Genomic DNA, 17,644 nt, shown 5'->3' on the forward strand with positions numbered 1-17,644 from the left:
GCTGTGTGGAAGGGACTGGGCGGTTCTTTAGGTTAGAAGGTCTCAGGGAACCATAGAAAGGGTGTCCGTCTAAAAGAGGACAGGTAAAACACAGTAAGTTAGTTGTAGAAACGGTCGGTTTTGTAGTTGTAAATTGTCATAGCTGTATTGGGAAAGAACCCGAGCTCCAAGCCCTAATAGAAAGCACTGAAACTCAAATAGTTATAGGTACAGAAAGCTGGCTAAAGCCAGAAATAAGTTTAGCTGATATTTTTTCAAATGATCTAACAGTGTTCAGAAAGGATACATTAAAAACAGTTGGTGGTGGAGTATTTATTGCTGTCAGAAGTAGTTTGCCTTGTAGTGAAATTGAAGTAGGTAGTTCCTGCCAAATAGTATGGGTAGAGGTTACACTTGACAGTCGGACTAAACTATCAATTAGATTGATGACCGATTTACTGACCCCCCGACTCAGAAGATATAGTTGCTGAACAGTTCAAAGAAAACTTGAGTCTCATTTCAAATAGGTATCCCGCTCATACAGTTATAGTCGGTGATGACTTCAATCTACCGTCGATATTCTGCACAAATTATACCTTTAAAGCCGACGGCAGGCATAAAACGTGATCCGAAATTGTACTGAATGCTTTCTCAGAAAATTATTTTGAACAATTAGTTCATGAGCCCACTTGAAGCGTAAACAGTTGCGAAAGCATCCTTGACCTCTCAGCAACAAATAATCCTAGACAAATAGTGAGTATCGTGATGAATTCAGGGATTAGCGACCATAAGGCAGTCTCCACTCCTTCCGATCTGGTTATGTAAGCGTAGAAAATCTGTGGAATGATTTCAAAGAGATAGTATCGACAGCAATTGAGAGACTATATAAGTGATGGTACTGATTCCCCATGGTACACAAAACGGGTCAGATCGCTGTTGCAGAAGCAGCGATAAAAGCATGCCAAATTTAAAACAACGCAAAATCCCCAAGACTGGCAAAGTTTTACAGAAGTTCGAAATATAGCGCTTACTTCAATGCGAGACGCTGTTAATAATTTCCAGGACGAAACTGTCTCGAAATCTGGCAGAAAACTCAGAGAGAATCTGGTCATACATAAAGCACATCAGTGGCAAGACGCAATGAATACCTTCACTGCACGATAACAACAGTGAAGTCACTGATGGAAGTGCCACTAAAGCAGAGTTTTCCGAAACTTTTTCACCAAAGAAGACGAAGAATTTATTCCTGAATTCCAATCAAGAACAACTGTCAATATAAGAAACATAGAACTAGGTATCTTCGGTGCCGCAAAGCAGCTTAAATTAATTAATAAAGGCAAGGCTAGTGGTACAGATTGTATACCAGTCAGGTTCCTCTCAGAGTATGCTGATACAACAGCTCCACGTTTAGCAATTGTATACAACTGCTCGCTCACAGAAAGATCCATACCTAAAGACTGGAAAATTGGTTAAGTCACACCAATACCCAAAAAGGGAAGTAGGACTAATCCGTTGAATTACAGGCCCATATCACTAACGTCGATTTGCAGCAGGGTTGTGGAACACATACTGTATTCGAACATTATGAAGTACCTTGAAGAAAACGATTTATTGACACATAGTCAGCACGGATTCAGAAAATATCGTTCTTGCGAAACACAACTAGCTGTTTATACTCGTGAAGTAATGAGTGATATCGACAGGGGATGTCAAATTGATTCCATATTTTTTGATTTCCAGAAGGTTTTCGACACCGCTCCTCACAAGCGTCTTCTAACTAAACTGCATGCCTATGGAATATCACCTGAGTTGTGCGACTGGATTCGTGATTTACTGCCAGAAAGATCACAGTTCGTAGTAACAGACGGAAAGTCATCGAGTAAAACAGAAGTAATATCCGGCATTCCCCAAGGAATTGTTATGGGTCCTCTATTTTTCCTGATCTATATGAACGACACAGGAGACAATATGAGTAGCCATCTTAGATTGGTTTCAAATGGTACTGTCATTTACCTTCTTTTTGTAAAGTCATCAGATGACCAAAACGAATTGCAAAATGATTTAGATAAGATTTCTGTATGGTGCGAAAAGTGGCAATTGACCCTGAATAAAGAAAAGTGTGTAGCTATTCTCATGAGTCCAATCCACTAAATTTCGATTACGTGATAAGTCACACAAATCTGAAGGCTGTAAATTCAACTAAATACTTAGGGATTACAATTAAATAATCTAAATTGGAACGATCACATAGATAATGTGGGTACAGAAAACCGAAGACTGCGATTCATTGGCAGAACAGGTCTCCTAAAGAGACTACTTACACTATGCTTGTCTGCCCCATTCTGGAGTATAGCTGTGCAGTGTGGGAACCGCATCAGGTGGGACTGATGGATGACATCGAAAAACTACAAAGCAGGGCGGCTCGTTTTGTATTATCGCGAAATAGGGGAGATAGTGCCACAGATATCATACGTGAATTGGTGTGGCAGTCATTAAAACAAACGCATTTTTCGTTGCGACAGGATCTTCTCATGAAATTTCAATTCCCATATTTCGCCTCCAATTGTGAAAACATCCTGTTGGCACCCACGTACATAGGGAGAAATGATCATCACGATAGAATAAGAGAAACCAGGGCTCGCACAGAAAAATTTAAGTGCTCGTTTTTCCCATGCACTGTTCGAGAGTGGAACAGTAGAGAGACAACTTGAAGGCGGTTCACTAAACCATCTGCCAGGCACTTTATTGTGAATAACAGAATACTCATTTAGATGTAGATAGCTCTCTGCAGTCCATCTTCATTATTCGAAATTAACACTTGGTCATCTGTGAATAACAAAGTGATAATGTAATCTTTTTGGTTGTAGTTGTATGTATAGTTCTTCAGTTTCATTCTCCATCGCCGTATAATGTAGTCAATGTATACATTAAAAAGCAGTGGATTAGATTAGATGGAAAGAGGCTGCAACCTTGTCAAACTCCTAAATTAATAACCATTGTTATTTCTTCATTATACCCAATTATTTGGATTCTTGTATTAGCATAGATCTTTTGAACTACTTGTACAATGTGTGATGGTATGCCCCTTCTTATTGAAATTTCCCACAATAGCTGTCTATTTACTTTATCAAAAGCCTTTACATAATCGACGAAAACGATGTGTGTTTATTTATTGAATTCCTTATGTTTTTCTATAATTTGTTGTTGCATAAATACGTTACCTGTACAGCTTCTCCCCTTTCTGAATCCATTTTGTTCTTCTGACAGCAGGCACTCCATTATGGGTTTTAATCTTTCGGTTATTATTCTAGGACAGATCTTACACACTGTATTTAATAGTGATATGCCTGTCTAATTTTCAGGTTTTGCTGTGTCTCCTTTTTTAAATATTGGTTTTATATATGAGATCTTTCTTTTGGTATTTCCTTTGTTATCCAGCAAAGACTCAAAAATCTAAGAAACTTTTTTTTAATGCTACTGAAGAATATGTTATTAGTTCACTGTTAATGCCATCACTTCATACTAACTTTCGGTTCTTTGTATATCTGAGAGCATGTTCTAATTCTTGGAATTCAAGATGATCTGGATTTGTTTCTAGATCATCATTTTCTGTGTTTGTTTCATCAATCCACATATCCTTGTAATAATGCAGTTGATATCTGCCACATCCTTTTCGCTGTTATTCAAGTGTCTTACCATTTTATATGCAAGTGTTTGTCTCCCACGGACATCGTTTTCGATCCTGGCAACAAAGTTATCCTAACCGTCTTGATGAAGGTTCCTGCTTACTTTTTTCACTTCTGTTGTTTGCTTCTTGTATGCTTCATTATTCACCTGAGTTGGGTGTTGTAGATGTTTTTTTATATAGTTTTCTCTTTATTTCAACGGTCTCCTCAATTTCTTTTGTCCAAATCATGTGGCCTTTTTTCTTCTTTCTGTGTTTTGTTTTACCTAAAGCTTCACTGGCAGCAGTTCTTAAAATGCTCTTAATCTGTTCCCACTCATTTTCATTACTCTCTGAGTCTGCAACTGTGCCCATTACTGTGTCTAAGCGTCTTTGATAAGGATTCTTGGTTGACTCCTCTTCTAGTAAGTAGGCTTCATATACATCCCTTGGTTGTTCTGGGGATTTTTTACATGTTTTATGCCAATTCTGCTTTAGGGCAACTTTTGCTTGTAGCATGAATCGTCTGTGTCAACGTCGTAACCCCTATATAGACGCACATCCTGGTACGGAACAGCTGTTTTTTAGTTTGCTACAAAGTAGTCAATTTTGGTTCTAAATCCTCTGGCGGACCTTGTGTATTCATGTATGTCTTTGTGTTTAAAGAAAGAGTTTAACATTCTGAAGTTGCTGAAACTTGCAGAATCTCTTAACATGGTTCCACTGCTGTTGACTGTAGTCTCTCCAGTATAGCCAACTATATTATCTACTCTTTCCCTTCCTATTCTTGCAGTGTAGCCTCCACCAATTACAACATAAGCATTCTTATATATCTCATCTAGTGTTAACTGTAGATCTTCATAGAATGTCTCGCTTTCCTTCTTTCTCCCTTCCACTAGGGCATACATACACTGCTATACAGGTTAGATATCCTCTAGAAATCTTACATCTTATGCTGCACATCCACTCGTTTATCCATGCATACCTTATCAATCAGTTTGTCAATTTTTTAAATTTACTATTTTGGCAACCCCATCTTGTGCTTTTCCTTTGTTCTACTCCACTGTATATCATAGTATAATTTCCTATATCTTTAGTTCCTTTCATTTTCATTTTAGTTTCTGTGATAAATGCTATATCACAACTACTCTCATATAATATTTCTTGTAGTTCTCCTTCCTTTGTCGATATCCCTCTGACATTCCATGTTATTAAGTTTACATGTTCTGCTATACCATAATATTTAACCTTTTTCATTTTCCGGTTCATCGTATGGTTTTCCATCTGGATTTCCCTACGTAGCCTGTAACTTTTTATTTCGCCTGGCCGCCTTACAGAGGCTGCGCAGTTATAGTTGGATAGTGGGGCTGCCACTTCAAAGCCTTCCAACCTGTCTGATTTTCTTGTAAGGGTTTACGCCCCTATGAAAGTTGGCTTCTCTACGACTATAGAGCCCTCCCTGCCCTGTGTTATGGCACACACTTCGTCTGGCTCCTCTGTCAAGGCCATCAACTTGGGTGGCCCTGCTGATAGCTATGCTACAATTGGCATAGCCCTTGACTTCATTGAAGCATGCTGGCCTCCTGCCCCATTAAGGCGGTGTCCCCTGGGAGGTATCAAATAAGTTATGAAGAATTAACATCTATAGAACATTAGAACAACACGTAATTTTTGGAGAAGTTTCAGTACAAATGAAAAGAGAACTTTTAACAAGATAGGCACAATATCATTTTCATCAGTTCTACTTATAACTATTACTATTATTATTATTATTACTATTAGCAGTATTATATTTATATATCTAACAAAAATGTTTTGCTTTAATTTCATGTTGTATCCTTCTATCTTGTGTAATTGAATATATCCTCATTACGCAAGAATAAAGAGGCATATTGGCATTTGAAAAGTGTATAATGCACAGCCTCGTATAATGTCTTACCAGACATTATGTATATAAGGCACCGTGTATATATATGTGTATGTTTTGGATCCCCTCACAAACCCCCAGATCAATTTCAGTGAAATTTGCCACAGAAACAGCATGTCTCATAAGTATCAGCACTATAGGGTTTGAAACTTCCTAGCTCCAATTATCAGAGATAAAGGCAAAAACATGTTTTTCCACCATGTGGCGTATAGGCTGCCCTGCACAACAGGCATGTTGTGTGGGAACATTACTGGCCTGCCAAATCAACCCTCTGTGGAGGGCAGCCTACATGTCAGGGTCCCTGACATGTAGGCCTCCCTGCATGACAATGTAGCTAAGAGGGTGGCTGGGTACAGGTTGAGATGGATAGAGGAAGCAATGGACATAGTGGGAAGGAGAAGGAAATGGAGAGAGAGGGACAGATGCTTGAGGCAGGTGGAAGGTGTAGAGGGGAAGTGGGCAGGTGGAGAAGGAAGTGGTGGTGGCAGAGATGGAAAGAGAGAGGGGGAGGAGGATATGGTGAAAGGTAGGAAGTTATTGCCACAGAGGGCTGGAAGAAATGGCTGGAGAGAGGGAGAGGGTGAGATGAAGAAACAGAGAGAATGGGGAGGAGGAGATAGATGGACAGAGGTATGAGGATGAGGTGAACAGACAGAGGGAGAAATAGGTGGACACAGTGAGGGGAAAGAGGAGGGGTGTTCAATATATGTGTCAAACACATATGCAGGTGAAGCTGTGGGGAAGAGGCTAGCAAAACGATATACTCCTAGTTCCACCTTTAGTTAATTATGCTTTAGTTCTTCATATATGGCACAATATGTTTCTGGAATCATGTGGCTCAAGTGTGAAGACATCACAGCAGAAAATTTCAGATCAACATAGCTTCTGCCAGATGTCAATTACTTATAAGTCTTTCATAAGCACTTATAGATCCTCTCATTACTGTATCATTTCTTCTTATAAATGATGTAATATACTGCAGCAATATGAAGAATCTTGCTTTTTCCATTCTTAGGTAGTGAAACCAGCCCTTTTTCTCTGTTTTTAGCTCCTCCAAAGGAGTATCACAGGAAAGCATTACTCATTTTAGTAGCTGTTCTTTTGTCCATCTACTCTATACTGATTATTTCTTTTTATAACTTCCAAAGTAATATCACTGGACAGAATAATTATCTTATAAGCAAATCAGCTTAATTTGACCATGGCCACAAAATGCTCTGTACTCTTGGACTACTTACTCAGGGCTGTGCAAAGTTGGATTGTGATTGGAAAGTGTAAATGTGAATTGCTACTCACCAGTGTCCCCCTAGATGGGCAATTTCCCCTCAAGAATATGACTTTGAAACAAGAGTGAATCAAGGGAATAAAAATGTAATTGTAAAAGTATTATCATGGGTATATGAAGGTTGAGACTGAGTGCCTATAAATTCTGAATCTGACCAAATGTCAAAGTTTCAATGGTTAAGGACAAGTGTTGTAAGAGATATTTCTTAAACATGTTTCCCCACATGATTGAGATGCAAAAACAGAATCTGCAATGATAAGAAGTATGAGAGAGATTTCTTCAGAGGAATGACAAGAAACTGAGTAAATACTACGTCATCAACTGTGATATTCTGTGCTATTGGTGGCATGCCAACAGTGATCATTGCATGGTATGCATTGTGCAGAAATCAGAGGAGAGATTAATTTAGTACACTCACTGTAGTAGGGAGGCAGTTCGGTGTGCTTAAATGTATGAAAAAATTAGCTGAATATAGTAATTTCAACATGTGAAGGTGAATACAGAACATTTTCAGAATTTGTTTTGTCTGCCAGAAAATTAAAGCACTCAATAAATGTATGAAAGATGAATAACATCCGATCTTAAAACAAAACTGATGGAAATTATATCAATCGACATATGTTAATGATCAACAGTAGGTATTAAGTATGTATGTGTGATCTTATATAGTTTCATAAAATATGTGAAGCTGTATGCACTGAAGAAAGCTGTCAGCGTATTAATTATTAGGCATATGTGTGATAAACACTTAATGACTATGGGAAAACCTGAAGCTATACTGTCAGATAATTTAAAATTTCATCCAGAAGTGAATTATGCTGCATGTGTTTTCTGAGAACTGAACTGAGTAATGGCACTTGCTCGATGTTTCCAAAAAGGTATATTTAAGATAAAAAATGAAGTAATGCCCTACAGCAGATATGATGAGATAGACGTGACTGTCAATTTTTTTTTAAGTAGGCAGAAAGAGGAGTCTCTGGTGTGCCCTGATGAAGAGAGTATACGAACTTTTTATTGCTTCTTCTATTGTAACAATTTTGTTAATAATATTGGATTTTGAATTAATACAAGTAGCATCAAGTGAAATACAGGGCCTGTATATTTATTTGGCAAACAGTTCAGTTCACTGCATCGTTCTTTAGGTTAACATTTAGCAACTTCTATGATGGCTGTGTTCAAGACAACCATCACACCAGAACGAAGAGTTAGTTTCCCACAGAGAAGAAAATGCAACTAGGAAAATTTACTATTGAATTTCCTAGAAAGTTTATTTCAGATATGTTTGATGGTGTCTGTTTGGCAGTAGGCCATAAAAGCATTTCATTAACTTCCATTTATGACTTCACAGTTAAAAGTCATAAAACATTCCCAGTCCAAAAACTCTAATTCATTATCCAGTCAGTAGTCAAAATAAAATATATCACACTGGCGAATGAACAGAGACCAGATCCCACAATCTTCAAATCATAAATAAAAAGTAATGTAATTGTACCAGTGATTGTTGAAGTACTAACTGTATTCTGTCTTTGTTCCACATATTTGACACTGAGGATACAATGAGAAAAGGAGAATATTACCAGTAAAATGGGAATAAAATTAAAGAAACAGAAGAAAATTTTCTCCAGAGACAAGTAATTGAACTTAACGCAATGTGAACAGAATACGTCAGCCAACGGTTGGGTCAAGAACATTCCATTGATCATAGCATGGAAAAGCAATTTCGCCACAATATCTTGATTATTAACCCGCTTTAAACCTTTTTGGGAGGGACAATATTTATTGTAGAGTTAATTTTTCACTGCAATAGAAAACGATTTTCATACACGTAACAATGACAGTAATGAGAAGCCATTTTGTCGTAAACACATATCACAAACCAAATTTTCCACAACTATTGAGTTTGTTATATTTAAATAATTCAGTTACAGTGTGTACATTATTTCATTGTCAGTAAAAATGGAATAAAATGTCAATGAAAAAATTAATACAAACAATAGTGACACCGAAAATACTGAATCAGAATGTAATGTATCAGATAATCAAAATTACAATGTATTGCAACGGGATGGCAATGTCAGTCGAAAACAATGTAAAACTGAACTCAACTGCAATGAATGGACAGAATGTTAGACCAGATACTGGCATGTGGCTAACATTTGATAAGGTTCATAATTAGGATAGAAACAATCCAACAGATGTAGGAAATTTTCTAAGCTCGGTATTGAACAGAATGGACACAAACAAACTCAGTCTATATGCACATTAGACAATCATCAGTCGCAGGTATCAACCATAGCAAAATACTCACAGAAATTAAAACAAATAAATACAGAGTTATGTACAGACTTGAGAACAAAAATCACAAATGTGTCCACTGGTCTTGGCAGTTTCATTTCTCAGTACCTTAGACCGAAAAATCACAACACTTTCGGCCGACTTCGAAAATTTGCTTACTAACTTGAACACACAGTTGACAGACGCAACCAATAAATTAGACACAAAATTCACTAATATGTACAATCAACTAAACAAAAAATTTCTAGTTTGACTAAAGATCAAGGTCAAAGTGCATGTGAAGTTGAGAACCTTGCAACAGTGTACGGTCGTTTCCAAATGCACATGAAAGCTTAGCTTAAGTGGTAACAACATTTCAAATACACATATCTGAAATGAAGTCTGCATATGAAAATTTACTGAATGATGTACAAAAATTCACGCGGATTTCTGGCTTGAATACAAACTTTTTTGAGAAGCAAGGTACAAATATATCAGTAAGGATCTAGAAAGATTAAATGAGAGAACTGAGGCTGGCGCCTTTGATAGCAATTTTACCCTACGTGAAACGTGCGTCTGAGAACAAAAAAACTTATGTTGACAGGGTTGAAGACATCACAAACGAAAAAGACCGTAATATTCCCACTAAAATGGATAGTGATATGAAGGCAACAGAAGGTATAATTCGTTCTGAACTTGTCACTGAAAGAGAGAGATTGAACACACCACCTTCTGCAGCTAATCATAACAGAAAAACAGTAATAGACAGTAGGCACACGAACATTGTTTTGCAAGACGTCAGATTACGACAAAAGCGAAGGAGAACAGTTTGTAAACAAACAAAAGTAAGTTCCAGTTCTACCATAGGCAGTACTGCTGCCTATGAAAGGGCGTAAGACTGTGTCGCAACCTGGTGACGTGATGCCTAGCCTATCGTCAGTCATAATAGACAAGGATCTAGTAATACATAGATAAGTCCCAGCCTTCTCACAAGAATCCGAGAAAGCACACACTCCTTTGTCTTTGTGAGAGCTTTCAGAAACGTTTAACCTCAGTATTGGTCCGAAATTCTAAACATTAAGTTTGTTGTTGGTTTCATACAAGGTGACACACAGCTGAGAGCACTCAAAGAGCCAGATCATTGTCGAACCATGAACAATTGGAACAGGCATTCCTAGAGAATTACTGGTCTCAGGGAATTCACAGAAGACTACAAATAGATGCTTCTGGCCCACAGCCATTTAACATAAAGTAAGGTGGACTCTGTGATGCCTTCTATTTGATGCCTATCGGCATGTCCAGCCAGTATTCTTCACCGAGGCGATATAATACTATCTGTCATTGCAGTCAATATTTGTTTATCAATAAGTTAAATTCAAATTATTAACATCAGCTAGTTGTTTAGCGGTTGCTGCCAAAGATGATCATTTACAGTTGCTAGGCAGTCGATTTGTGTTTCAAACTTCGACCATAGATTTTGGAACTATGCTCGAAGCATGGAGGTATAAGGACCTCCATGGGTCAAAGGTTTCAAAATGAATTGATATCGTTGATTTTCTGTAACATATGCACACTGAATTACTCGCAATTCCTTCAAAAGTCACTGACTTCTTGTAACACAATTTATTTAATATGATTCACTGTGATGGGTAGTCAAACTTAAGCCCGATAATAAATGTCCAAACAGGGTCTATAATCGAAATTCAAAGAAATTTACTTTTATTAGCCTAGCTTCCAATGAGGTTAACTAATTCACGCATGAATGTGAAAGAGTTGTGAATATTCAGAGCTACAATACTAAAATCTTGAACACAAAGACGCTAAAGACTCACAGACACTACAAATATTTACAATACATGTGTTGGATTTATATAATAGTTATGGAACTCTTTGAATAAAGCCCCTTGCTACTTTGCATATAATTCTCTATTCCATTGGCTGATATTATTCTTTTATTCAATTTTTTTGCTTTAAAACGAGAATTCGTGATTTTATATGAAACATGGGAATTTAATAATCTTGGTAATGGTAATAACAACAACAATGGCAATTATAGCAGGAATCAGTACAGCAGCCGCCATAGGAATAGAATAGTAATGGAGGATTCAGAAATTGACAAAGTAATGGATTCTAAGACAAAAATAATAGAAATTACAATGCAGTGTACAATGACTCACCATCAAGAAGTAATCGTAATGGTTGGAATTATTGGCACTGTCCTGATAATAGACAATAAGGGCATGAACACCCACACATAGCCGGCCGGTGTGGCCGTGCGGTTAAAGGCGCTTCAGTCTGGAACCGCGTGACCGCTACGGTCGCAGGTTCGAATCCTGCCTCGGGCATGGATGTGTGTGATGTCCTTAGGTTAGTTAGGTTTAATTAGTTCTAAGTTCTAGGCGACTGATGACCTCAGAAGTTAAGTCGCATAGTGCTCAGAGCCATTTGAACCCACACATAAATATTAATTATGAAAGTAATAGCTAAAGGAACAGCATCCATATCAAGACCGCCGCTGCGAAGTTCATCACTCGTAAAGCAAATTTAGCCCTTGTGAAGGAGAGGATACGCTTCACTCGGCGGGAACTGGACATGCTTTCGAAAGAGCTGTTTTATTTGCATATGGAGATTGCATCTAATCTTCCTTCCCTCTCCTGGGAATGGGTCGATGGTGTAACATGGGCCAAATCAGACTGGGTCCATCAGGAGTATTCTTTAAGACAATCACCGAAGTTCGACCGACTCTTAGCAACGTCACGACAAGAAGATGTTTTTCGACGCTCTGTGGTAAATTTCACGGATAAGGATTTAGACAACGTGACACTGTCGGTACTTGGGAAAGGTCTGAACTTCGCACCGACACCTAGGACCTTACCTTTAACAGATTTTATTAGTGCTGTTAGAGAAGCTGTCAGGCCTCTATCCAGTGAAGCAGCAGAAGAAATCAGGCGGGAAACATGTCGCGCCCTTACGAACTCGGCCTCAGAAGAGCAACATTTCTTCAATGGAAAGGGCTGCACAAGTTACGGGAAGATCCTCAGACGGTGGTCCTTCCGGCGGATAAGGGGAATGCTACTGTGCTGTTGCCACGTGATATGTATGATTAGAAGATATATAGTTTGCTGAGTGAGACAACGTACAGGAAGCTTGATAAAGACCCTACTCGGAAAGTAGAAAGGAAAACGTCAGAGTTGCTAAACTCCTCTTCTCTGCCGCAAGAAGTTGTGAAAAGATTGAGACCTCACAGTTCTGTTCCAAAGATCTTCCAAAGATCCATAAGGATAATGTGCCCTTACGCCCCATAGTGAGCAATGTCGGTGCTCCAACATATGATTTATCTAGTCATTTGGCTTCGCTACTGAGACCTTTTGTTGGCAAATGTACGCACCATATTCGCAACTCTGCGGACTTTATCAATAGACTGAGAACACTACAGCTGAAGGATTCGGACTTGTTAGTAAGTTTCGATGTCGTTTCACTCTTCACGAGGGTCCCTCTTTTGGATTCATTGTCACTTATCGGCAATAAGTTTACGGCCGATATAACGGCGCTGTTTCACCATGCCCTGTCCTCTACTTACTTTCTATTTAATAATGAATATTTTGAGCAACTTGACGGTGTTGCCATGGGCAGTCCTCTGTCCCCTCTGGTACCAAACTTTTATATGGAAGACTTTGAGAAGAGGGCTCTCGATTCGGCGATGTTAAAACCAACAGTTTTCTGGCGGTATGTGGACGATACCTTTGTAGTGTGGCCTCACGGTGAAGAAGAGCTTTCACGGTTTTTACATCATCTGAATTCCATCCACACAAACATTCAGTTTACGATGGAAGTTGAAAAGGATGGTTGCCTACCATTTCTGGACGTCATGGTTAAACGCAGGGTGGATGGGTCATTGGGGCATTCTGTCTATCGAAAACCCATGCATACGGATCTGTACCTGCAGGCGTCAAGCTGTCATCACCCGTCACAAACTATGGGCGTCCTTCGAACGTTGGTGCATAGGGCACATGTCGTGTCTGATAAAGACAGCCTTGCAGACGAATTAGAGCACTTGAAATCGGTATTTCAACATAATGGATATTCTGCACATCGGGTCAGTACTGCTTTTAGGAGGAAAAAACGTGACCACCCACAAGATCAAGAGGATAAGGAGGTTTTTAAGTCCAGAGCATTTCTCCCATATGTCGGAAACATTTCATCGAAAGTAGGCAGAATTTTAAAGAAACATCGTGTGAAAGCAATCTTCTGGCCACCTACAAAGACTCGTGCTCTTCTGTGCTCAGCCAAGGATGATCTGGGATTACGGAAGGCTGGAATTTATAAAATACCTTGCGAGTGCGGGAAAGCCTACATTGGAACATTGTATTTCCACAGGACATACTATGGATTATTCGGCCACGAAAATCTTGGCCCCATCGAGATCCTTCTGGGATTCAGTTGTGAAGGAATCTGTGGAAATACGTTTAGCGGAAAATCTCATTAATCGTGATGGCGGCTTTTTATTGAATAAGGCCTGGGACCCGTTGATTTCTTTAATTTCAACCAAAAGAAAACTTTTTATGGCTTCTGACATGTCGAGCGACAAGTAATTTTAATTTTAATATTGAAATTTTGCATTTTATTGTTTTGGACACGTCTGCATACATGTTTTACTTTTTTCACGCATTCGTTTGCGCTCCATAGATGCAGTAATATTGTAGAGGGCCTTGGAATCGACAGGTGGCGTGCATGCTACGGTAACTTCCGCATGCGCGCCTGCGGCACTTTTACGTATAAATAGAGCGACTTGCACTAGCAATCTCCAGTGTCAAACACTCGCCTGAAGATGGCTGTAAGGTTGTCAGCCGAAATATCGTAGAAAGAAGTCGATGAGATCCGGCTGCAATCCCGAAATCTTGTGGAATATTCGATACGCCGGGAAAATTTCAAGAGTCACGATGTCATACCGCTATTTCCCTAACATTAAGTGTAGAGTACAACAGGTCATTAAAGAAATGTGTAATCTGTCAAAGGCCAAACACTTAAACAGATCATGATTCAATGAATTACATGCTCTTATACCAGTAAAATCGCTTGACTTCCTATCAGTCGATGCTGCAGCTCCTTTTCCAACAGCAAGAGGAGGAGGAGGAGGAGGAGGAGGAGTGAAATATGTAGCAGCATTGTACAACGTGTTTTCTAAGTATCTGTAGATGTATGCTACTAATACTATAACGGCAGGGCTTATAATCAAACGAATCATGAGAGAATATTTTGTGAGAGTGGATAAACCAAAAATTATTCTGACTGATAATGCAACTAACTACACAAGTGCGAAGTGGTATTTATGTATCCAAATTTCGTCCTGAGGCCAGCCCAATAGAGTGGGCATTTCGTTACTTTAACAGGTTTGTCAAAATGTATAAAACACACAGACACACTAAGTGGATTGAATACGTGAGGACCTTTCAACGGATAGTAACTAATTTGCCACGCTTACCAACAGGTTTTACACCAATCGAATTAATGTACGAGAAGTATAAAATAGGACTAAGTTAAGCCCTTACCTAAGTTTTCTGAGAAGGATACTGTTAGAAGAAAAGATTAGACAGGTATTAATAACTATAGAAGCAAAGGCAGAAGCTGGGAAAAAACAGTGTGACAAAAGAATACATCACATAACTACCTTTCACACTGGACAGAAGATGCTGGTGTGCACACATCTTCAATCTACAAAACACAAAAAGCTTAACCAAAAACGGCACCTGTTGCACATAGAACTGTACATTATACACAGAATACCACACCTGGGCTGCTATTTGCTGAGCAACACAAAAACAGGGAAAATATGTGGATTGTATTCACATAAAGGTATCAAAGAATTTATATGCTAATTGAAAGACAGCAATGCATGTGAATCACTACTGCACCTACTAAAACTCTAAAAACAGGTCTCAGAAGACCCAATGTATGACTGACTACCATGTCAACCTCAGCTTATAGGCATCACTGGATGTGGATATGGAGGGGTGTGAGGTTAGCTCAGTGCTCTCCCGGCCATTGTCAGTTTTTGTGACCGGAGCCACTACTCCTCAATCAAGTAGCTCCTCAATTTGCCTCAAAAGGGCTGCGTGCACTCCACTTGCCGACAGCACTCGGCAGATCGGACAGTCACCCATCAGAGTCTACACCTACAACCTAATGGAAAATACAACACTGTTATATGTAAACCAAAACAAGAAAGGTCAATGCACCTCAACCACTTCAGTGCCTACAATCCTTGCAGAAAATACAACAGTCGGTAATCTTTATAGAAATTTGGAGAGTCTATCTGATGGTAAAAAATGAAAACACTTCTAGGATATGACCAGGCACGGCTCGTGGTTTCTATACTGGGGAAGGCTGCGGTATTTATCGATCGGAGCCAACATAGACCTCGGGTTACGCTACAGATTAGTCTGACGTAAACAGCTAAGAATTCAAAGGGAGGGGGATGGGCATATCACTCTCTACCTATAATTTTACGCACTGTATCTTCTATAATCAGGTATTAAATATCATTAGAAGCTAACTTCGAGTTAAAATCTTTGGTTAGTGTTTTTAAACGCCATCATTACATTTTCTGACACTTTGCAGCAAATCATATGAAAAGACGCGTTTCGGAGAGATCTTTAATGCTTAATATTTTAGGTGTTTTCAGTTCTAAACTTAAGGTGTTTATTGTGGTTTACCTCCAAAGCTCGAAGTTTACGAGTTCACATGACGATACTGTGATGTTTTGGTAACGTCACAGGTCTTGTGCAAGTAAAACTCACTAAAATCTTGCAAAATATACTCCGAAAAAGAAGCTTGCTAATATCACACGATATCAAAAAAAGCAGTCAGCATCAGCAAGCAAGAAAAGTAATGGGTCAAATTTCGCGCGCTTTGTCCTCTAATCACTTATGAAACTCTCGCTAGATGGCAGTACTGTTATGTTACTGTAGTCTAGTGCACTCTGGCGGGATATTTGCAATTTGCAAACTTATTCTAAATGTGGATAAAATAGCCAATGGCAGAAACAAAACAACTATGTAAAACATTATCAAAACAATAATACTAAACGTCGATTAATGACGCATCGAAGCGTAGTAGAGATGTGCAGAGACAGAGATTGGATAGCGAAGTTTCGGCCACTCTACATTCCTTTATTACATAGATAGTGGAACGTGAAAAACGTGTGGTGGTTGGTATGACACCCTTAGGCTGCAAGCTCTGAGCCTTCGGGTCGCCCATAAAGAGCAGCACTGTGCAGAAGCCACGCCCCCAAACCGCTACTACATGCAGCTTACGGACGTTCCAAGGCGCAGCCTAAACACTACTAACCGTTCGGAAAACATCTATCGATACAAACAGTTCCAAAAACGTTGGCCGTCGTTATTTTAATCGGAATGGGAATTATGCGAAATTCGTCCTGATAATTTAAACTATGTAATATGTTCTTGCGAAATTTACTTTAACATATATTTTGGGGCGGCTCCGCCTCAGAGCCTTAAATTACGAGCCGCGCCTGGATATGACAATATACATTTTTTGCTTAACTACACACAAAATATCCATATTACTTTTGGAACAAATTGGAGAATCTCATAATGAATGTTACACTAGGCATACTCCAAGGTAAATACGTATGTTCTTTCAACTCTATTATGAAAACTTTGTTACTCTATTCAGAGCAAAATGACAATAAACAATCTATACATCAAATACATTTTTGGAAACAGTGAGTGTGGATGACAACAGTAGAGTCTGGCAGCCTGTGCTTGACACAAAGCAAGGGAAAGAATTAGCTGAGCTGTGGGTGATAAACATTTCCCCCCTCTCCTCTTCTCAATTAGTCTGCAGCAGCCAAAATAGCGAACGTGCGCTATATCCAATGTGCTTGTGTGCCACTAAACAAACAGTGATTGAATGTAACAGACACAGCATGTTGTACAAACATTAACTAGTGAAAATGACAAAATAAGACTTAATTGTGCAAAGGAAATACTACAAATAAACCACATTAAGTAAACAATGATACATACCTAAGGAAATTCGAATGAGGGGAGTAGCAATTTTTCCATGTTACGTATACAACTAGATGTGGCAACCATCGATTACCAATGACTCTGGAATGAGAAGTGCTCTATCTTCAGGGTCTGTGAATTTTGAAACTGGTTTTACTCTTGTTGTTCTTTCGAATACTCTGCGATGTTTAGGGTGATCAGTGATCATGTGTTAATAAAGTGTGTTTGCCATAAAAGATTGATTATTTCTATCCATGGAATTCGTCAACATTGATAGAAAACCTATGTTGGTGACCCTGAGTTGCGTGTATACCCTTCAATCTGTATAGCCTATTGCTTATTACCGGTTTCGCACCAACTCAAACAATGACTCAACTTCCAACCTTCCTGAAAGTGCATGATGTCACTACTGTGGAACTGACTTTTGATTGGGAAGTGCAATGTGCGCAACGTTTTTTCCACAGGTGCTACCAATACAAAGAAAA

The sequence above is a fragment of the Schistocerca americana genome, chromosome 4 (genome assembly GCF_021461395.2).
Source record: "Schistocerca americana isolate TAMUIC-IGC-003095 chromosome 4, iqSchAmer2.1, whole genome shotgun sequence".
Lineage (NCBI taxonomy): Eukaryota > Metazoa > Arthropoda > Insecta > Orthoptera > Acrididae > Schistocerca > Schistocerca americana.